Source organism: Polyodon spathula, chromosome 16 (genome assembly GCF_017654505.1).
Source record: "Polyodon spathula isolate WHYD16114869_AA chromosome 16, ASM1765450v1, whole genome shotgun sequence".
Taxonomy (NCBI): domain Eukaryota; kingdom Metazoa; phylum Chordata; class Actinopteri; order Acipenseriformes; family Polyodontidae; genus Polyodon; species Polyodon spathula.
This window is the reverse complement of record NC_054549.1, coordinates 984,521-1,008,109: the sequence shown is the minus strand read 5'-3', so window position 1 is coordinate 1,008,109 and position 23,589 is coordinate 984,521. Positions and strand designations below refer to the sequence as shown.

General features: G+C 43.8%; 1 long non-coding RNA gene across 1 annotated transcript; it reads left to right on the top strand.

The window, feature by feature from the left end:
- Positions 1 to 4: 4 nt before the first annotated feature.
- On the top strand, positions 5 to 23,589 carry LOC121328456. Its single transcript, XR_005951688.1, has 5 exons — positions 5 to 42; positions 9,530 to 9,707; positions 13,636 to 13,690; positions 21,854 to 22,016; positions 23,168 to 23,589. It is a non-coding gene; the product is annotated as an uncharacterized LOC121328456 (long non-coding RNA).

The window sequence follows — 23,589 nt, the reverse complement described above, 5'->3', positions numbered from 1 at the left end:
GTGCAGTAGAGCGGGCTCATTCTCACAGCATCCTTTTCACAGGTAAGGCATGACTTCTGTAAGCGGAGGTTTGGAGTGGAGCAGGCTCCTCACAGCATCACTTTCACGGGTAAGGAGGCATGCTGCGGCCAGCCAGAGCTGTCTGGACAACTCTCTTCCTCTTCATTGCAGCTATTGAAAGATTAGACCAGCTAGTAGCTAGATCTTCTGATTGGGGTGAAGTTGAACTAAAAATGAATACATGATTAGGTTTGGTTACTTTCATGGGTGATCACTGGATACAGGTTTTGTTCAAACACACATTTTCATCTCAATTATTGCACCCTGCCGCCACTGGGGTACCGGCAATGTGAGCTCCAGTATGGAATTTATATAAACACACAGTAAAGCATGTTACAAAACACAGTTGAGTAAGGTGGGATAAATACGGCCAGCGCTACCTCACTGAAAGGATTGTCCCACTAGAGATACGGCCAGCGTTACCTCACTGAAAGGGTTGTCCCACTAGAGATACGGCCAGCGCTACCTCACTGAAAGGGTTGTCCCACTAGAGATACGGCCAGCGCTACCTCACTGAAAGGGTTGTCCCACTACAGAGATACGGCCAGCGCTGCCTCACTGAAAGGGTTGAGACATTTTCCCACAGCAGTTGGGTGGTTTGGGATTGCATGATGCGTCATGTGGATGAAAACTTGATTTGTGTGGTTAATCTCTTCTACTACTTCATCATCACACACATAGATCACAAGAAGACATGTTAATCCCAAATTACCTTCAAAACATTTTGTTCTGGTTCTATTTGGTGCATGTTAGGGGTAATGCAGTTCTTGATAATTATGTAAGAGCAGAAGGTTAAGGCAGAAAAATGAAGCTTTCAGAATCATAAGGCAATAAAAAAAAAAAGAATAAAAAAAAAAAAAAGACAGTCATCATCATCACTGGAACTCCAGTCCATAATTTGTGGCCTGTTTGGCTGTATTGGTAGGGGCATGATTTACTGTAGAAACCGGCACCGCATACACTGTTTTATGTGTGTCCACCAATTTTGCGGTATCGTCCCTCACTGCTCCCCGCTAGCTGCGCCATCTTTAACATCTTAAAAGGAGTTGATATAGCTAACCAGAGCCAATACTTTAAGTGCAGCACAGAAACCAGGACCAGAGGACACAGTTAGAAATGAGTGAGGACAGAGGGTATGGATTGGGTTATCTAGCCTTGTTGTTGACTCAGTCAGTCAGGGTCTAGTAGGTGGAGGAGCAGAGGTGATGAGATCGTCGGGGTCTAGGAAGCAGAGGAGCAGAGGTGCTGACATCATCAGGGTCTAGGAAGCGGAGGAGCAGAAGTGATGATCATTAGGGTCTAGGAAGTGGAGGAGCAGAGGTGACCCTTCTCTTCATACATTTCTTATGCTCTTTTGCTCTTTTGCTCTTTCCTTGTGTGGAAAGGATGGCTGAAGGGTGACATCAGACCAGGAAATAAAGACTCAGTACTGTGAGTGCAATGCGGTAGTGCGCAGAGTTATTAAATAAAATGGTTTCAACAAAACAGGCTGTTGCTGCTCTGCTGCCTCTGTGTTAGGGTATTTTTTGAGGATACACGTGAATGTTCACAGAGTACTGAATGAGGAGGAGGCTGAATATCCCGCACGAGGGGTCGAGTGGCTTGTTTACACACTATGAACATTCAGGGAGTGTGCTGTTTACATAACAACTACAATGTTCTGAAGGACAGTACATTTAAACCTGTGTTTAACAGCTCGTAGCAGCGATTTACTTTCCTTTGATCAGCCTTCATAATGTGAAGTTCTGTCATTGGGTTTGAATGAATGCAAGATGGATTCTAAAATGAGGTCCGGCAAGAAAAAGAATTCACTCAGGACCACAGAATCTAAAAATGTTGTATAACATTAAGATTGCTCCATAGTGAATTTTTCTGATTTAGGGATATTGTGCTGTAAATGTTCCAGAGGAGTTGAATTATACAAGCTGTGACAGCGTGACTATGGTCACTGATCACATTTAGATAGCATATTTCTCAGTACTATTGTAAAAGGTGAATCTGATAAACTACAGTTGAGATGCTTGCATTATATATATATGATATTGAAGAGCAACCACAGCAGCTGTTCCTTTCAGTGCACACTATTGCTAGGCAACAGTCTGTGCAGCCATAAAGAGCTGTTCAAAGTAAAGGCTACAGGATGCCCCATGCAGCTCAGACAAAAGCTTCTGCCAGGATCTTGAATGTATTTAGAAAACATATAGTCCAAGCTCTCCAGGAATAATTCACATCTTCCTGAGCATTTCATTATTTTACTGCCCCTCCCAGCAGTAGGGTCCAATGATCAAGTGCTTTGTTTGAAAGGTTAAAGGAATCTGTCTCATTTGGCAGCAATGTTCTTTGTGTAAGCAAATTAGCTGTCATTTCCGCATTTTTTGTGTAAACTATTTATTTTGAAATTAAAGCACATGCTTTTATATTACTGTTGAAATGCCCAAATGTGTGTCCTCCCCTGGTAAAGGCACGGCCATGTGGTGTGCAGGGTGTCTTGCAGGTAGGGGAGAGCAGGGGTCCCTGAGGATCTCCCCTGGTAAAGGCACGACCACGTGGTGTGCAGGGTGTCTTGCAGGTAGGGGAGCGCAGGGGTCCCCGAGGATCTCCCTTGGTAAAGGCACGGCCGTGTGGTGTGCAGGGTGTCTTGCAGGTAGGGGAGCGCAGGGGTCCCCGAGGATCTGTCCTGGTAAAGGCACGACCGCGTGGTGTGCAGGGTGTCTTGCAGGTATGGGAGCGCAGGGGGCCCCGAGGATCTCCCTTGGTAAAGGCACGGCCGTGTGGTGTGCAGGGTGTCTTGCAGGTAGGGGAGCGCAGGGGTCCCCGAGGATCTCCCCTGGTAAAGGTACGGCCATGTGGTGTGCAAGGTATCTTACAGGTAGGGGAGCACAGGGGTCCCCATGGATCTGTCCTGGTAAAGGCACGATCACGTGGTTCCTGGCTGTGCAGAGTTGCAGATCTCTGTGTGGGGTGCAGGGTGAGTCTTACAGAGTCGTGCAGTTTCCTGGCTGTGCAGAGTTGCAGATCTTTGCTGGGGATTCCACTCGAAGCATTGCATTGGCCCTGGTGCTCCAACAGGTTGGGGAGTCGGAATCTTCAGGGACTGTTTTTTCTGGTGAGCACAAACAGATATACCTGCAGGCAGGACTTTTGTCCTCTTGGGGCCATCCACTGCCAAGCTTCGATTGCCTTAGCAGTAAGATCAGCGCACCCACTGACCTTTAGCTCTCCGGAGATGCTGTGGGGATTACTGTGATAGCAGCGGAAGAATCTGAATGCCAGCACTGATGGGTTAAAGTTTAAAGAAAGAGAGAATTCATTTTTATCAAGCTGTCAAATTCAAATAAACATAGAGGACTGTGTACTAACAGCCGGCAAGTAGATGCAAGTGCATATTTAATTTGAGCTGTCGAAGTGCGTAGCTCAAAAGTTGTGGGCTCTGTATTAACTGAGAGTGTTGAAAACTGCACCTGTGCATCTGAATGTGGGCCAGAGTATTTAAATGAAGAGAATGCGTGGGCTGTGATTTGGCTGAAGGGGGAATTGTATGGCTGTTGCTTGAAATCCTGGCACCGTGTCCAATACCTCTTTCACACGCAAATGTGCAACTGAGCCATCTCAGAGACGTCAAAATTTTTTTTTAAAATACCCGTTCATGCAGCACGACATTGCGCAGTTTATGTCGGTATAATGTCATCAGAACATTTTCACACATGCAAAGCGATCATGACAGTCAAATCGTTCTCATGGCTACAGAATCTTCACTTTTTGTTGTTCTTTTGACAGCCTGCAACGCAAATGCACATATTGCACACTGCATTTCATTTAAAACAACTATGAAGATTTTGATAGGGTCACCTTTTGATATTTTAAACACCCTTATTTAATTTACAACTATGTATTCACCATTGTTAAATCATCTCACTTCCTGTACATCATGAATATCAGACGATGATAAAACGTGCAAAAAAAGAATTCAAGCTGTACATTCCTTGAACAAACCTGTTTGCTTTCCTCTCCCTGTAAGGAAGATGTAGTCACTACAGAACTGTACACGTTTCTGAAAATACAAAACTGAAGCAGTCGTCACTAGTGACCACTGGGCTGATTGTTTCTTTGTCACTCTGAAAAAACATTTGTAATTGGTGAGAGCGACAGCGAAAACACTGACTGCATTACAAAGCAATATAGGATTTATTTTTAATATAGCCCTTCATAAATGCAGGCACTGAGTCCGGGATGTTTTTCCCCCCAAAAGACGTGTTTAAAACAAAATTAAATGTGTTTATACAGTATGTTATTGATGTATGCATTCTTGGTATAAACAGAATACCTCATCAAAGGCATGACATGCAGCATTTTTATGTTATTTCCACATCTGATCATGACAGAAATACTGTATGCGGATGAGATGTTAAATCAATGTATATAATGGCTTTTCATGACTGATCTCTGTCTGGAGAACACACTCACACAAGCACACCTTTTTATAACCCTGTCACTTCATTTACACCAAATAATGGAGCGATGGGATGTTCACTTTAGTACATATCATTTATGCACAAGCGTATCTGGTCTGCATGTGTAATCAGGAGCATCTCAGAGGTCAATGTGATGCTGAGGAGCTAGCTGCATATTACCTGGAGCATCACGGAGGTCAATGAGATGCTGAGGAGCTAGCTGCATATTCCCTGGAGCATCACGGAGGTCAAGGAGATGCTGAGGAGCTAGCTGCGTATTCCCTGGAGTATCAATGAGATGCTGAGGAGCTAGTCATATTCCCTGGAGATCTCGGAGGTCAGCGAGATGAGGAGCTAGCTGCATATTCCCTGGAGCATCTCGGAGGTCAGTGAGATGCTGAGGAGCTAGCTGCATATTCCCTGGAGCATCTCGGAGGTCAGTGAGATGCTGAGGAGCTAGCTGCATATTCCCTGGAGCATCTCGGAGGTCAGTGAGATGCTGAGGAGCTAGCTGCATATTCCCTGGAGCACCTTGCTGTGGAGGCGTAAAGTTGCCCTTGCGAATTTGTTCATTCGCATTTTTTGAGATGCACTGGGCATTTCCCTTTTGTAATAAAAGGAAATAGTTCAATCATAGACAATGTAATGAACTGTGTGCTGGAAATTATAAATATGTTAATATGTCATACATGGTAAACTCTATTGTAAAATGTTATGATTGCCATTTTTGAGCAACACATGTATAGGGCGCGAGAATACTGGGAACTAAATAAAAACTAATTCTAATAGCAGTGTGCTGATTGTAATTCTACAACCCCCCCCCCCTCAACACACATTGCTTGGGTTTATTAAGATACTGACCTCTGCAGCAGCTTTCATTTGAACTGACAGTCCTGCTTCATGTCTGCCCATTATATTAGAGAGGAAGTACTGGAGCTTCAATGACATTTCCCTAGTTTGTATTCTGCGCTTCCTTTGCGTGGTGTGCAATCGTTCTGAGTGGTTTAATTGCGACACTCAAGTTTTATTTTTGACTGTGAGTTCAGGGGCTGCACTTCAGTTCTAATTACATGCGTAGTGAAAAGAAAAAGAATGAAATCATATTATGATTAAATGCTAAATATGTCATTTAAAATACGGATCAATGTTTTTATTATTCTTAAACATTCCTGCAATGTTGACACACCAACTTTATTGCAACAGCAGCCTGAGAAACTGCAGGAGACTCAGATCCTTCAAGAGTTCAATGTGGTTTAATCACTTTATGCCAGTCACAGGGTAATCGCCTACTCACGCACTCTGCTACGTGAACCTGTCTTGCTCTGAAAAGTGATCTGCGTTCATCATTTGAAAATACTGTATCCCAATTAAAGAAAGTGACGTCCCAGTTAAACAACATAAATATCATTGGGAAGAACCGTTGTAGCAGCGATTATCAGTATCCCAATTATCAGTGTGCCGATTATCAGTATTCCGATGGCGGGGCAGACTGTACTGTAGTAAAGATAGAATTATGTTGCTTTAAAGCCTTTGTAAGAAGCACATCAGCTCCTCTGCCGAGTTAATAGCACTAATTGAAATGAAAAGTGTGACAGTCATTGGAATCAGGTAATTATCTTATAAATCCACAGTCTGCCTCATCTCGGGGTCTCACATGTACAGCTGTCCTTTATAAGCACCGTTGAGCGCATTGATATGTAAATGCACAGCTCCTAGTGTTGAAATGCTGTTTGCAGTGTCTGTGGTAATGAAATGCTGCTTCCCTTTGAAGGCCATTGGGGTCAGTGAATGCTAGCTTTCTTAAGCCTGCCGTTGACACGCACTGTATTTACTGCAGCTCTGAACTGATTGAAATGAAAGGTCATGTTCCAGGTGACTGGGTTAGATGACTGCCCGGACCCAGCTGTCTTTGTCTTAGTTTTGGACGTGAAAAAAAATACTGTGCTTGTATTTTAATCAAAGCAGAGAATTACAAATCTGTACTGCACAACTGACCTCAAATCTGTACTGCACAACTGACCTCAAATCTGTACTGCACAACTGACCTCAAATCTGTACTGCACAACTGACCTCAAATCTGTACTGCACAACTGACCTCAAATCTGTACTGCACAACTGACCTCAAATCTGTACTGCACAACTGACCTCAAATCTGTACTGCACAACTGACCTCAAATCTGTACTGCACAACTGACCTCAAATCTGTACTGCACAACTGACCTCAAATCTGTACTGCACAACTGACCTCAAATCTGTACTGCACAACTGACCTCAAATCTGTACTGCACAACTGACCTCAAATCTGTACTGCACAACTGACCTCAAATCTGTACTGCACAACTGACCTCAAATCTGTACTGCACAACTGACCTCAAATCTGTATCGTACAATTGACCTCAAATCTATATTGTCCAACTGAACTTCTAACAGAAGAAGCTTTTTGATTATTGCCTTTCAGTCTTTCAGTATCCCCAACACATGCTCAGAACTGCTTTCCCAACTTAATTTACTAATTTACTCATCTTTCTAGGGAGTTCCACTTTTAATTCCCATCAAGTGGTGTGATATAATCTTAATCAAGATTCAGTCTTGGCAGAGAGTGCAGGAATTTGTAATCAGCACAGCTCACACACGGAGTCAGCACAGCTCACACACGCTGTATTCAGCACAGCTCACACACGCTGTCGGATCAGCACAGCTCACACACTCTGTCGGATCAGCACAGGTCACAAACGCTGTCATCAGCACAGCTCACGCACGCTGTAGGATCAGCACAGCTCACACACGCTGTAGGATCAGCACAGCTCACACACGCTGTCGGATCAGCACAGGTCACACACGCTGTCGGATCAGCACAGGTCACACACGCTGTAGGATCAGCACAGCTCACACACGCTGTAGGATCAGCACAGCTCACACACGCTGTAGGATCAGCACAGCTCACACACGCTGTCGGATCAGCACAGCTCACACACGCTGTAGGATCAGCACAGCTCACACACGCTGTCACAGCACAGGATCAGCACAGGTCACACACGCTGTCGGATCAGCACAGCTCACACACGGATCAGCACAGGTCACACACGCTGTAGGATCAGCACAGCTCACACACGCTGTAGGATCAGCACAGCTCACGCACGCTGTAGGATCAGCACAGCTCACACACGCTGTCGGATCAGCACAGCACACACGCTGTCGGATCAGCACAGGTCACACACGCTGTAGGATCAGCACAGCTCACACACGCTGTAGGATCAGCACAGCTCACACACGCTGTAGGATCAGCACAGCTCACACACGCTGTAGGATCAGCACAGCTCACACACGCTGTAGGATCAGCACAGCTCACACACGCTGTAGGATCAGCACAGCTCACACACGCTGTAGGATCAGCACAGCTCACACACGCTGTAGGATCAGCACAGGTCACACACGCTGTAGGATCAGCACAGCTCACACACGCTGTCGGATCAGCACAGCTCACACACGCTGTCGGATCAGCACAGCTCACACACGCTGTAGGATCAGCACAGCACACACGCTGTCGGATCAGCACAGCTCACACACGCTGTCGGATCAGCACAGCTCACACACGCTGTAGGATCAGCACAGCTCACACACGCTGTAGGATCAGCACAGGTCACACACGCTGTAGGATCAGCACAGCTCACACACGCTGTCGGATCAGCACAGGTCACACACGTCTGTAGGATCAGCACAGCTCACACACGCTGTAGGATCAGCACAGCTCACACACGCTGTCGGATCAGCACAGGTCACACACGCTGTCGGATCAGCACAGGTCACACACGCTGTCGGATCAGCACAGGTCACACACGCTGTAGGATCAGCACAGCTCACACACGCTGTCGGATCAGCACAGGTCACACACGCTGTCGGATCAGGATCAGCACAGCACACACGCTCACACACGCTGTCGGATCAGCACAGGTCACACACGCTGTCGGATCAGGATCAGCACAGGATCAGCACAGCTCACGCACTCACAGCACACACGCTGTAGGATCAGCACAGGTCACACATGCTGTAGGATCAGCACAGCTCACACACGCTGTAGGATCAGCACAGGTCACACACGCTGTAGGATTAGCACAGGTCACACATGCTGTAGGATCAGCACAGCTCACACACTCTGTAGAATCAGCACAGCTCACACACGCTGTAGGATTAGCACAGGTCACGCATGCTGTTGGATCAGCACAGCTCACACACGCTGTAGGATTAGCACAGGTCACACATGCTGTAGGATCAGCACAGCTCACATACGCTGTAGGATCAGCACAGGTCACGCACACTGTTGGATCACAAAAGATAAATTGAGTATTTGAGCTGGAGAAGAATCTACTGAGATGCTCTTTCTAGCCTGTCCAATATGAAACCATATAGCTGGGAGTTTGATAGATGTCTTCCGTTACCATTACAGTTCTGGATGGTTCAATGTGCTTCATCTCCCTGCTGTGACCCAGCTTTGGAAAACTGACAGTAGCTCAGTTATTGTAGTGGTAATTTCATGAAAGAGGATGTTGACTTTAAAGACTCCCCATTCTGTTTATAATCTTTTCATAAATGCAGACAATGGGCTCAGAATAAAAGGTTCATTCAAATTGCAGTGTGACACATTGACAGGTTTAATTGCATGACTAGGTTAATTCATTGATGCTGACTGGCAGCAGTGTATGGTTTGTAGATTATTGTAAATATCTATTTTTATGTTGACTGCATAGCGACTTTATTAGATCTGTAAACAGTAACCGATGTCCTAATCATTTATAGGACCGGTAATAATAGAAAGTAACATAAGAATAGCTTTTAAGCACTGTATGTAGGGCTGGGAGATTTCAATCAAAATTGTTATGCATCACTAGGCTGAAAGTGTGGGTTTTTTTTTGTTTGTAAAGAAATAGCTATGCAAGGGCCACAAGATCACTGATAGCTCAAGAGCAGCGATTACTGCCCAACTATAACCAAACCAATGTACATTCTTCTAATTATGAAAGGTCCAGTTTGCTCTGCATGAAGTGGTGAAGTTTGAGCCCCGGGTGGAGCCCCAAGTCTGACGCAGACAGCTGCCCAGAATAAATAAGCAGCTCCACTCTGCATCCTCAAGGACCCAACACAATGTTTCCTCTACAGCAACCCTTGTGATCCCAGCAGGAATCTGTTCAGTCTTAACTGGTGAGCAACATGCTGGCCCTAACATTCAATGCTCTTGGCCTTCAGTGGGGGAGGGACTGTTTTTGTTTGGCCCATGAAAGACAAGACAACTATTTTCCAGCAGTTATCCAAGTTAAAGCAACTGAACATTGTGGTTAAAATTGCTTTAAAAAGTGCAGCAATCAAGTGATTCATTCAGCAGTTTCCAGAAAAATGTTATAGAGGCTTTAGTGTTCTGTGAACAAAAATCATTATAATGTAACAGTGAAATACACACAACACACACCAATAGAAACACACATACACAGACACACACTAACAGAAACACACACAGACACACACTAACAGAAACACAGACACGCACTCACAGAAGCATACACACAGATGCACACTAATAGAAACACACACGATCCTCCATCAGTATTAGAACAAACGACTTGCTGCGTGATGGACTGCTATATGGTACACCTATTGCCCTTTACCCCAGTCACACCCTGTGCTGAGTGACTATCTTGATATCCCTGAATGGAATTGCCTTTATTTCAAATACATGCATCCCTATCATTTATATCCTTCTTGAAAAAACATACGTTAATGAGCAAGCCTTCTGAAAAGTGCAGTGATACTTCACAGTGTTATCCACTGGTGGTGGGCATTCGTTTTACTCTCTCAAAACCCACTAAATATGTTTCAAATGTAGCCATCCCAAAGTGAGTGAGGGTTCTGAGGGGGTACAGGGGGCAATACCCCCCTCTGTTCAATACCCCCCTCTGTTCCATACCCCCCTCTGTTCCATACCCCCCTCTGTTCAATACCCCCCTCTGTTCAATACCCCCCTCTGTTCAGCATTTGTTCATCTTTTCCCATTTGCAAGGATTTCTATTTTATTTATATAAATCTGAGGGGTGTTAACCAGTCATATTATAATTCTCATAAGCTTGTCAGGGCATTTCAGTGTGGTTATAATAAATGGAGGGTGACATTAACAGGAGTCTAACTCAATATATCAATGTTATCCTGCTTTACCACCACACCGACTATCACATGAAACCAATTACATTCCTGTCATTCCGCTGTGTTTCAGGGACATGCATACCCATCCTCACCCACCACCTTCACACACACACACGCACACAGATTCTATAATCCAGGCAGCCCATTTCTGTCTCCGCCCCTGAACTGAAGTGTGTGACCCTCAGACTTCATATCTCCATGGCGACCTCACTATGGGATGGAAAGTGACTAGATTTGCATTGCAGTTCCCTTTTTATTTCTATCTGTGTAAAAAAGTTATTGGGCCATGTTACTATTCTGAAGTCCAGATATTGATATCCAAAAAGAGGGTTATTTTGCCATTTTACATGCATATCAAACAAAAGGGCTTCTAGTTATGAACATTTGTAATATATATATTAACACAACACTATACCCAGCCTAGTTCTTTATTTCTTGGGTGACATTAACAGGAGTGCTAACTGTCAGTGTTAAACTGCTTCACTGTCAGTGTTAAACTGCTACACTGTCAGTGTTAAACTGCTTCACTGTCAGTGTTAAACTGCTTCACTGTCAGTGTTAAACTGCTTCACTGTCAGTGTTAAACTGCTACACTGCTTTACTGTCAGTGTTAAACTGCTTCACTGTCAGTGTTAAACCAATTACAGTGTTAAACTGCTCACTGTGTGTTATGCTCCACTGTCAGTGTCAAACTGCTTCACTGTCAGTGTTAAACTGCTTCACTGTCAGTGTTAAACTGCTTCACTGTCAGTGTTAAACTGCTTCACTGTCAGTGTTAAACTGCTTCACTGTCAGTGTTAAACTGCTACGCTGTCAGTGTTAAACTGCTACACTGTCTGTTAAACTGCTTCACTGCCCCTGTTAACTGCTTCAGTGTCAGTGACCCTGCAGACTTCAGTGTTATGCTTCACTGTCAGTGTTAAACACTGTCAGTGTTAAACTGCACTATGGGAGTGTTAAACTGCTGACTGTCAGTGTTAAACACTGTCAGTGTTAAACTGCTTATTTCACTGTCAGTGTTAAACTGCTTATTGGTGTTAAACTGCTTACTGTCAGTGTTAAACTGCTTCACTGTCAGTGTTAAACTGCACTGTCAGTGTTAAACTGCTCCAGTGTTAAACTGCTTCACTGTCAGTGTTATGTCAGTTTAAACTGCTACACTGTCAGTGTTAAACTGCATCATGCTTCAAACAAAAACTGCTTCACTGTCAGTTTAAACTGCTACACTGTCAGTGAACACTGCTAATATGTCAGTGTTAAACTGCTTCACTGTCAGTGTTAAACTGCTTCACTGTCAGTGTTAAACTGCTTCACTGTCAGTGTTACCCTGCCTCAGTTCACTGTTTATGCTTCACTGTCAGTGTTAAACTGCTTCACTGTCAGACACCCTTCACTGTCAGTGTTAAACTGCTTCACACTTTGTCAGTTTAAACTGCTTTACTGTCAGTGTTAAACTGCTACACTGTCAGTGTTAAACTGCTTCACTGTCAGTGTTAAACTGCTTCACTGTCAGTGTTAAACTGCTTCACTGTCAGTGTTAAACTGCTTCACTGTCAGTGTTAAACTGCTTCACTGTCAGTGTTAAACTGCTTCACTGTCAGTGTTAAACTGCTTCACTGTCAGTGTTAAACTGCTTCACTGTCAGTGTTAAACTGCTTCACTGTCAGTGTTAAACTGCTACACTGTCAGTGTTAAACTGCTACACTGTCAGTGTTAAACTGCTACACTGTCAGTGTTAAACTGCTTCACTGTCAGTGTTAAACTGCTTCACTGTCAGTGTTAAACTGCTTCACTGTCAGTGTTAAACTGCTACACTGTCAGTGTTAAACTGCTTCACTGTCAGTGTTAAACTGCTTCACTGTCAGTGTTAAACTGCTTCACTGTCAGTGTTAAACTGCTTCACTGTCAGTGTTAAACTGCTTCACTGTCAGTGTTAAACTGCTTCACTGTCAGTGTTAAACTGCTTCACTGTCAGTGTTAAACTGCTTCACTGTCAGTGTTAAACTGCTTCACTGTCAGTGTTAAACTGCTTCACTGTCAGTGTTAAACTGCTTCACTGTCAGTGTTAAACTGCTTCACTGTCAGTGTTAAACTGCTTCACTGTCAGTGTTAAACTGCTTCACTGTCAGTGTTAAACTGCTTCACTGTCAGTGTTAAACTGCTACACTGTCAGTGTTAAACTGCTTCACTGTCAGTGTTAAACTGCTTCACTGTCAGTGTTAAACTGCTTCACTGTCAGTGTTAAACTGCTTCACTGTCAGTGTTAAACTGCTTCACTGTCAGTGTTAAACTGCTTCACTGTCAGTGTTAAACTGCTTCACTGTCAGTGTTAAACTGCTTCACTGTCAGTGTTAAACTGCTTCACTGTCAGTGTTAAACTGCTTCACTGTCAGTGTTAAACTGCTTCACTGTCAGTGTTAAACTGCTACACTGTCAGTGTTAAACTGCTTCACTGTCAGTGTTAAACTGCTTCACTGTCAGTGTTAAACTGCTTCACTGTCAGTGTTAAACTGCTACACTGTCAGTGTTAAACTGCTACACTGTCAGTGTTAAACTGCTACACTGTCAGTGTTAAACTGCTTCACTGTCAGTGTTAAACTGCTTCACTGTCAGTGTTAAACTGCTACACTGTCAGTGTTAAACTGCTTCACTGTCAGTGTTAAACTGCTTCACTGTCAGTGTTAAACTGCTACACTGTCAGTGTTAAACTGCTTCACTGTCAGTGTTAAACTGCTTCACTGTCAGTGTTAAACTGCTTCACTGTCAGTGTTAAACTGCTACACTGTCAGTGTTTCAGTTCTTTTTTGCAAAGTCTCAGCAGCTCACATAACTTTCCTAAATAATCTGTTTTCAAAACTGTAGGGGACTGTGCGTTGAAATGATCTCAATCCATGTTTATAATTACAGTTACAGATTTTGTTTCACTTTGTTTTAGGCACATGCAGTACTGGGATCTTACATTCAGAAGTAGATCATTTCTGTATAAACAGGTAAGTATTTTTTTTGGTGAAACAGTGCTGGACTCCAGTTTTCAAATGATCAATATTTCTGGAATCACTGCGCCCTCCTGTGGTTGTTGGCTAGACTATGTCAATGTTATAGTGATTACATCCTTTAAAGAATGATTTAACTCAATGTATTTTGAATTGAGTCATTGATGAAGATAAAATTACTCTGTGGTTTTCAAAAACTGTTATCAACCGGAAATGAAACCATATGACAGGCGCAACAGAACATCTGTATATGTGTACAGTACTATGGTTCCTCTGATGCGCTGTGTGATGTCATTGTGTGTACAGTACTGTGGTTCCTCTGATGCGCTGTGTGATGTCATTGTGTGTACAGTACTGTGGTTCCTCTGATGCGCTGTGTGATGTCATTGTGTGTACAGTACTGTGGTTCCTCTGATGCGCTGTGTGATGTCATTGTGTGTACAGTACTGTGGTTCCTCTGATGCGCTGTGTGATGTCATTGTGCGTACAGTACTGTGGTTCCTCTGATGCGCTGTGTGATGTCATTGTGTGTACAGTACTGTGGTTCCTCTGATGCGCTGTGTGATGTCATTGTGTGTACAGTACTGTGGTTCCTCTGATGCGCTGTGTGATGTCATTGTGTGTACAGTACTGTGGTTCCTCTGATGCGCTGTGTGATGTCATTGTGTGTACAGTACTGTGGTTCCTCTGATGCGCTGTGTGATGTCATTGTGTGTACAGTACTGTGGTTCCTCTGATGCACTGTGTGATGTCATTGTGTTAGCCAGTATCTTTTTGAGTAAAGAATGTATTGAACTTTGTTAGAATCATGCGGATTGCGGTAACCATGCATCCTTACCCATAAAGACAGAAACACCTGCATTGCACTGTTACCTCTGACCCTGTGGATTACCATGGTGTAAATATGCTGGGACTGGGGTCCCTTATAAGAATATAAGAACATTCTGCCCATCAGCGCTTGTCTGCTTCCTACTGACTGATCTCAAAAATAAGAACATTCTGCCCATCAGCGCTCGTCCGATTCCTACTGACTGATCTCAAAAATAAGAACATTCTGCCCATCAGTGCTCGTCCATTTCCTACTGACTGATCTCAAAAACAAGAACATTCTGCACATCAGCACTCGTCCATTTCCTACTGACTGATCTCAAAAACAAGAACATTCTGCACATCAGCACTCGTCCATTTCCTACTGACTGATCTCAAAAACAAGAACATTCTGCCCATCAGCACTCGTCCGCTTCCTACTGACTGATCTCAAAAACAAGAACATTCTGCCCATCAGCGCTCGTCCATTTCCTACTGACTGATCTCAAAAACAAGAACATTCTGCCCATCAGCACTCGTCCACTTCCTACTGACTGATCTCAAAAACAAGAACATTCTGCACATCAGCGCTCGTCCATTTCCTACTGACTGATCTCAAAAACAAGAACATTCTGCACATCAGCACTCGTCCGCTTCCTACTGACTGATCTCAAAAACAAGAACATTCTGCACATCAGCACTCGTCCGCTTCCTACTGACTGATCTCAAAAACAAGAACATTCTGCACATCAGCACTCGTCCACTTCCTACTGACTGATCTCAAAAACAAGAACATTCTGCACATCAGCACTCGTCCACTTCCTACTGACTGATCTCAAAAACAAGAACATTCTGCATCAGCACTCGTCCAGCCTACTGACTGATCCAAAAACAAAAACATTCTGCTCAGCTCGTCCACTTCTGATCTCAAAAACAAGAACATTCTGCACATCATCAGCTGATCTCAAAAACAAGAACATTCTGCACATCAGCTTCCTACTGACTGATCTCAAAAACAAGAACATTCTGCCCATCAGCGCTCGTCCATTTCCTACTGACTGATCTCAAAAACAAGAACATTCTGCACATCAGCACTCGTCCGCTTCCTACTGACTGATCTCAAAAACAAGAACATTCTGCACATCAGCGCTCGTCCATTTGCACATCTACTGACTGATCTCAAAAACAAGAACATTCTGCACATCAGCACTCGTCCACTTCCTACTGACTGATCTCAAAAACAAGAACATTCTGCACATCAGCACTCGTCCATTTCCTACTGACTGATCTCAAAAACAAGAACATTCTGCACATCAGCACCTACGTCCGCTTCCTACTGACTGATCTCAAAAACAAGAACATTCTGCACATCAGCACTCGTCCGCTTCCTACTGACTGATCTCAAAAACAAGAACATTCTGCACATCAGCACTCGTCCACTTCCTACTGACTCGTCCGCTTCCTACTTACTGATCTCATCTGCACATCAGCGCTCAAAAACAAGAACATGCACATCAGCACTCGTCCGCTTCCTACTGACTGATCTCAAAAACAAGAACATTCTGCACATCAGCACTCGTCCACTTCCTACTGACTGATCTCAAAAACAAGAACATTCTGCACATCAGCACTCGTCCTCTTCCTACTGACTGATCTCAAAAACAAGAACATTCTGCCCATCAGCACTCGTCCTTTTCCTACTGACTGATCTCAAAAACAAGAACATTCTGCACATCAGCACTCGTCCATTTCCTACTGACTGATCTCAAAAACAAGAACATTCTGCACATCAGCACTCGTCCGCTTCCTACTGACTGATCTCAAAAACAAGAACATTCTGCCCATCAGCGCTCGTCCATTTTCCTACTGACTGATCTCAAAAACAAGAACATTCTGCACATCAGCACTCGTCCGCTTCCTACTGACTGATCTCAAAAACAAGAACATTCTGCCCATCAGCGCTCGTCCATTTCCTACTGACTGATCTCAAAAACAAGAACATTCTGCACATCAGCGCTCGTCCATTTCCTACTGACTGATCTCAAAAACAAGAACATTCTGCACATCAGCACTCGTCCGCTTCCTACTGACTGATCTCAAAAACAAGAACATTCTGCCCATCAGCGCTCGTCCATTTCCTACTGACTGATCTCAAAAACAAGAACATTCTGCACATCAGCACTCGTCCACTTCCTACTGACTGATCTCAAAAACAAGAACATTCTGCACATCAGCACTCGTCCATTTCCTACTGACTGATCTCAAAAACAAGAACATTCTGCACATCAGCACTCGTCCACTTCCTACTGACTGATCTCAAAAACAAAAACATTCTGCACATCAGCACTCGTCCACTTCCTACTGACTGATCTCAAAAACAAAAACATTCTGCACATCAGCACTCGTCCACTTCCTACTGACTGATCTCAAAAACAAGAACATTCTGCACATCAGCACTCGTCCACTTCCTACTGACTGATCTCAAAAACAAGAACATTCTGCACATCAGCACTCGTCCGCTTCCTACTGCTGATCTCAAAAACAAGTTCTGCACATCAGCGCTCGTCCATTTCCTACTGACTGATCTCAAAACCAAGAACATTCTGCACATCAGCGCTCGTCCGCTTCCTACTGACTGATCTCAAAAACAAGAACATTCTGCACATCAGCACTCGTCCATTTCCTACTGACTGATCTCAAAAACAAGAACATTCTGCACATCAGCACTCGTCCATTTCCTACTGACTGATCTCAAAAACAAGAACATTCTGCACATCAGCACTCGTCCACTTCCTACTGACTGATCTCAAAAACAAGAACATTCTGCACATCAGCGCTCGTCCATTTTCCTACTGACTGATCTCAAAAACAAGAACATTCTGCACATCAGCACTCGTCCACTTCCTACTGACTGATCTCAAAAACAAAAACATTCTGCACATCAGCACTCGTCCAACTGACTGATCTCAAAAACAAGAACATTCTGCACATCAGCGCTCGTCCATTTCCTACTGACTGATCTCAAAAACAAGAACATTCTGCACATCAGCACTCGTCCGCTTCCTACTGACTGATCTCAAAAACAAGAACATTCTGCACATCAGCGCTCGTCCATTTCCTACTGACTGATCTCAAAAACAAGAACATTCTGCACATCAGCACTCGTCCATTTCCTACTGACTGATCTCAAAAACAAGAACATTCTGCCCATCAGCGCTCGTCCATTTCCTACTGACTGATCTCAAAAACAAGAACATTCTGCCCATCAGCACTCGTCCGCTTCCTACTGACTGATCTCAAAAACAAGAACATTCTGCACATCAGCACTCGTCCACTTCCTACTGACTGATCTCAAAAACAAGAACATTCTGCAACACATCAGCGCTCGTCCGCTTCCTACTGACTGATCTCAAAAACAAGAACATTCTGCCCATCAGCGCTCGTCCATTTCCTACTGACTGATCTCAAAAACAAGAACATTCTGCACATCAGCGCTCGTTCACTTCCTACTGACTGATCTCAAAAACAAGAACATTCTGCACATCAGCGCTCGTCCATTTCCTACTGACTGATCTCAAAAACAAGAACATTCTGCACATCAGCTGATCTCGTCCACATCAGCACTTCCTACTGACTGATCTCAAAAACAAGAACATTCTGCACATCAGCACTCGTCCATTTCCTATTGACTGATCTCAAAAACAAGAACATTCTGCCCATCAGCGCTCGTCCATTTTCCTACTGACTGATCTCAAAAACAAGAACATTCTGCACATCAGCACTCGTCCGCTTCCTACTGACTGATCTCAAAAACAAGAACATTCTGCACATCAGCGCTCGTCCATTTCCTACTGACTGATCTCAAAAACAAGAACATTCTGCACATCAGCACTCGTCCGCTTCCTACTGACTGATCTCAAAAACAAGAACATTCTGCACATCAGCGCTCGTCCATTTCCTACTGACTGATCTCAAAAACAAGAACATTCTGCACATCAGCACTCGTCCGCTTCCTACTGACTGATCTCAAAAACAAGAACATTCTGCACATCAGCACTCGTCCGCTTCCTACTGACTGATCTCAAAAACAAGAACATTCTGCACATCAGCACTCGTCCATTTCCTACTGACTGATCTCAAAAACAAGAACATTCTGCACATCAGCACTCGTCCGCTTCCTACTGACTGATCTCAAAAACAAGAACATTCTGCACATCAGCACTCGTCCACTTCCTACTGACTGATCTCAAAAACAAGAACATTCTGCACATCAGCGCTCGTCCATTTCCTACTGACTGATCTCAAAAACAAGAACATTCTGCACATCAGCACTCGTCCATTTCCTACTGACTGATCTCAAAAACAAGAACATTCTGCACATCAGCACTCGTCCGCTTCCTACTGACTGATCTCAAAAACAAGAACATTCTGCACATCAGCGCTCGTCCATTTCCTACTGACTGATCTCAAAAACAAGAACATTCTGCACATCAGCACTCGTCCGCTTCCTACTGACTGATCTCAAAAACAAGAACATTCTGCACATCAGCACTCGTCCACTTCCTACTGACTGATCTCAAAAACAAGAACATTCTGCACATCAGCACTCGTCCGCTTCCTACTGACTGATCTCAAAAACAAGAACATTCTGCACATCAGCACTCGTCCAAAAACAAGAACATTTCCTACTGACTGATCTCAAAAACAAGCCCATCACATTTCTGACTGATCTCAAAAACAAGAACATCAGCACTCGTCCGCTTCCTACTTACTGATCTCAAAAACAAGAACATTCTGCCCATCAGCGCTCGTCCATTTCCTATTGACTGATCTCAAAAACAACAACATTCTGCACATCAGCACTCGTCCATTTCCTACTGACTGATCTCAAAAACAAGAACATTCTGCCCATCAGCGCTCGTCCATTTCCTACTGACTGATCTCAAAAACAAGAACATTCTGCCCATCAGCGCTCGTCCATTTCCTACTGACTGATCTCAAAAACAAGAACATTCTGCCCATCAGCGCTCGTCCATTTCCTATTGACTGATCTCAAAAACAAGAACATTCTGCACTGACTGATCTCAAAAACAAGAACATTCTGCGCACTCCCATTTCCTACTGACTGATCTCAAAAACAAGAACATTCTGCACATCAGCACTCGTCCACTTCCTACTGACTGATCTCAAAAACAAGAACATTCTGCACATCAGCACTCGTCCATTTCCTACTGACTGATCTCAAAAACAAGAACATTCTGCACATCAGCGCTCGTCCATTTCCTACTGACTGATCTCAAAAACAAGAACATTCTGCACATCAGCACTCGTCCAAAAACAAGAACATTTCCTACTGACTGATCTCAAAAACAAGAACATTCTGCACATCAGCACTCGTCCATTTCCTACTGACTGATCTCAAAAACAAGAACATTCTGCACATCAGCACTCGTCCGCTTCCTACTGACTGATCTCAAAAACAAGAACATTCTGCACATCAGCACTCGTCCACTTCCTACTGACTGATCTCAAAAACAAGAACATTCTGCACATCAGCACTCGTCCGCTTCCTACTGACTGATCTCAAAAACAAGAACATTCTGCACATCAGCACTCGTCCATTTCCTACTGACTGATCTCAAAAACAAGAACATTCTGCACAACAGCACTCGTCCGCTTCCTACTGACTGATCTCAAAAACAAGAACATTCTGCACATCAGCGCTCGTCCATTTCCTACTGACTGATCTCAAAAACAACAACATTCTGCACATCAGCTGATCTCGTCCATTTCCCATTTCCTACTGACTGATCTCAAAAACAAGAACATTCTGCACATCAGCGCTCGTCCATTTCCTACTGACTGATCTCAAAAACAAGAACATTCTGCACATCAGCACTCGTCCGCTTCCTACTGACTGATCTCAAAAACAAGAACATTCTGCACATCAGCGCTCGTCCGCTTCCTACTGACTGATCTCAAAAACAAGAACATTCTGCACATCAGCGCTCGTCCATTTCCTACTGACTGATCTCAAAAACAAGAACATTCTGCCCATCAGCGCTCGTCCATTTCCTACTGACTGATCTCAAAAACAAGAACATTCTGCACATCAGCTGATCTCGTCCACTTCCTACTGACTGATCTCAAAAACAAGAACATTCTGCACATCAGCGCTCGTCCATTTCCTACTGACTGATCTCAAAAACAAGAACATTCTGCACATCAGCGCTCGTCCATTTCCTACTGACTGATCTCAAAAACAAGAACATTCTGCACATCAGCACTCGTCCGCTTCCTACTGACTGATCTCAAAAACAAGAACATTCTGCACATCAGCGCTCGTCCATTTCCTACTGACTGATCTCAAAAACAACAACATTCTGCACATCAGCACTCGTCCACTTCCTACTGACTGATCTCAAAAACAAGAACATACTGCACATCAGCACTCGTCCACTTCCTACTGACTGATCTCAAAAACAAGAACATTCTGCACATCAGCACTCGTCCACTTCCTACTGACTGATCTCAAAAACAAGAACATTCTGCACATCAGCACTCGTCCACTTCCTACTGACTGATCTCAAAAACAAGAACATTCTGCACATCAGCACTCGTCCGCTTCCTACTGACTGATCTCAAAAACAAGAACATTCTACACATCAGCACTTGTCCGCTTCCTACTGACTGATCTCAAAAACAAGAACATTCTGCACATCAGCGCTCGTCCTTTTCCTACTGACTGATCTCAAAAACAACAACATTCTGCACATCAGCGCTCGTCCATTTCCTACTGACTGATCTCAAAAACAAGAACATTCTGCACATCAGCACTCGTCCGCTTCCTACTTACTGAACTCAAAAACAAGAACATTCTGCCCATCAGCGCTCGTCCTTTTCCTACTGACTGATCTCAAAAACAAGAACATTCTGCACATCAGCACTCGTCCATTTCCTACTGACTGATCTTAATAATGACTGGGGCTTTGGTTGTGTTGGGTGAGTGTGCAGATATTGACAGTGTGTTGTGTGAAGGATGACCGGGGCTCTGGTTGTGTTGGGTGAGTGTGCAGATATTGACAGTGTGTTGTGTGAAGGATGACCGGGGCTCTGGTTGTCTTGGGTGAGTGTGCAGATATTGACAGTGTGTTGTTTGGAGGATGACCGGGGCTCTGGTTGTGTTGGGTGAGTGTGCAGATATTGACAGTGTGTTGTGTGAAGGATGACCGGGGCTCTGGTTGTGTTGGGTGAGTGTGCAGATATTGACAGTGTGTTGTGTGAAGGATGACCGGGGCTCTGGTTGTGTTGGGTGAGTGTGCAGATATTGACAGTGTGTTGTGGTTGGCGCAGGTGCGGAGGATGACCGTGGCTCTGGTTGCTGTTGGACAGGGGAGGCTTTCACCCTCAGAGGTGAAGGATCTACTGGAGGCCAGGAATTATCTAGTCTATCCACAGAATTTGATGGCACCCCCAAATGGTTTGTTCCTTCAGAAAGTGGAATAAGAGGAAACAGGTAAAATCTTTTTCACTGCTGCCTGCTAATATTTCTATATGTGTCATTACAAGTATTACTGGACTTCCGAAGACAATGCTGTGCGTCAGTAATAATATTCCATAAATTACCTGTTTTTCACTTCTAGTAGGTACTCAGGTCTTAAATATGTATTTTTGAAAGAGGTTACAGCAAACATACATGTTCAGTTTTAAAACATATCTGGCACTGCGTTTGATTCCAGAAAACTCTCAGCTTTCATGCCTTATTTGTAGGAATACATTCACGCTTCTTAGGTCATTTCAGTAATGTGTTCTGGGTCATGTTACTGACTGAAAGCACGTCAGTCATTGAGGGGAACAGCTGGTTGGTTGATGACAGGAACAAAGTCATTAAAGGGGTGGGGACAATTTCATCCTCAGATGAAATGATCCAGGATTTTTTTTTTAAAGCCATGTTGGGATTAGTGTGGTTGCTCTTCGCTGGACTCTCTCCAGCACCACAATGGCTCTTTGGTGCCGTGGTGATCAAAAATGGACACATTGCACTAAGTGCAGTCTCATCAGTGCATTATACAGCTTCATAATAACCTCCCTGGTTCAGTCTCTGGAGCTTTGAAATCCATGCACACGTGAGCTATTTAATATGAATATTTCTTTATGATGCTCCTTTTCTTCACAGATCTGTTTCCAGAAGCAATGGAAACCGACTTGACTTGATGATCAAATTATTGCACTCTGTAAAATATGGCTTTATTTTATGAATATTCATACTCTTGAGATTGTGGTTAAGATCCTCTAATAAAATATCCTTTCTTATGCATCACCTTCTGTAATATCTTTGTAAGATTTTTTTTCTTTCTTAGTCACATTTTTAGAGTGGCGGTTTTTTTGTACATAATATAGCAAAACTTTGCATAAACCTCATTAGTTTAGGAGTAATGAAGCGGCAATTAGGGTTTGAGTGATGGCAGAAGCTTTGTTTCAGCTATTTGCCACATGGGTATTATATCTTAATTATGCTTTATTTCTTCAAGAAGTCTAGGAGATTAGTCCCTTAATCCATGTTAGCTTCTCTTACACCCTGTAATTGATTTCATGATGTTGTTAGGAGGTAAGGCTGATGGGTTTGTAATGTCCCAGTTTTGCCTTTTCTCAATTCTTATATTTCAGTACCACATGTGCAATCCGCCACGCAGTTGGGACTGACTTGTGCTGGAAATGACACTGATGGAATCGCGTGATGAGTGTGTGTGAGGGAGGTAGCACCTGTTTTGAGAACTGGGAAAAAGTGGGCATCAAAGGACACAATGGATCTGGTTTGAGTTTAAAATATTGGTAAAGCGGAAACTTTGTATTTTTTGAAACTTCAGTCCAGTCCCTGTGGCTTGGTGAAAGACCTGCTGGTGCACGGATATGTGGAGTGGCAGGGAGGGGTACAATTCTTCCCTGTAAAAACATGTGGGAATGTTGCCACAGGTCTACAAAAAGGGCTAGAATTGTGATAGTGAAGGTATTGTGTGGAGCTGGACTGTGTGTGTTTGTTTGTTTATTTGTTTGTTTGTGTGTATCTAAATAAATGCGTGTGAGTGCGT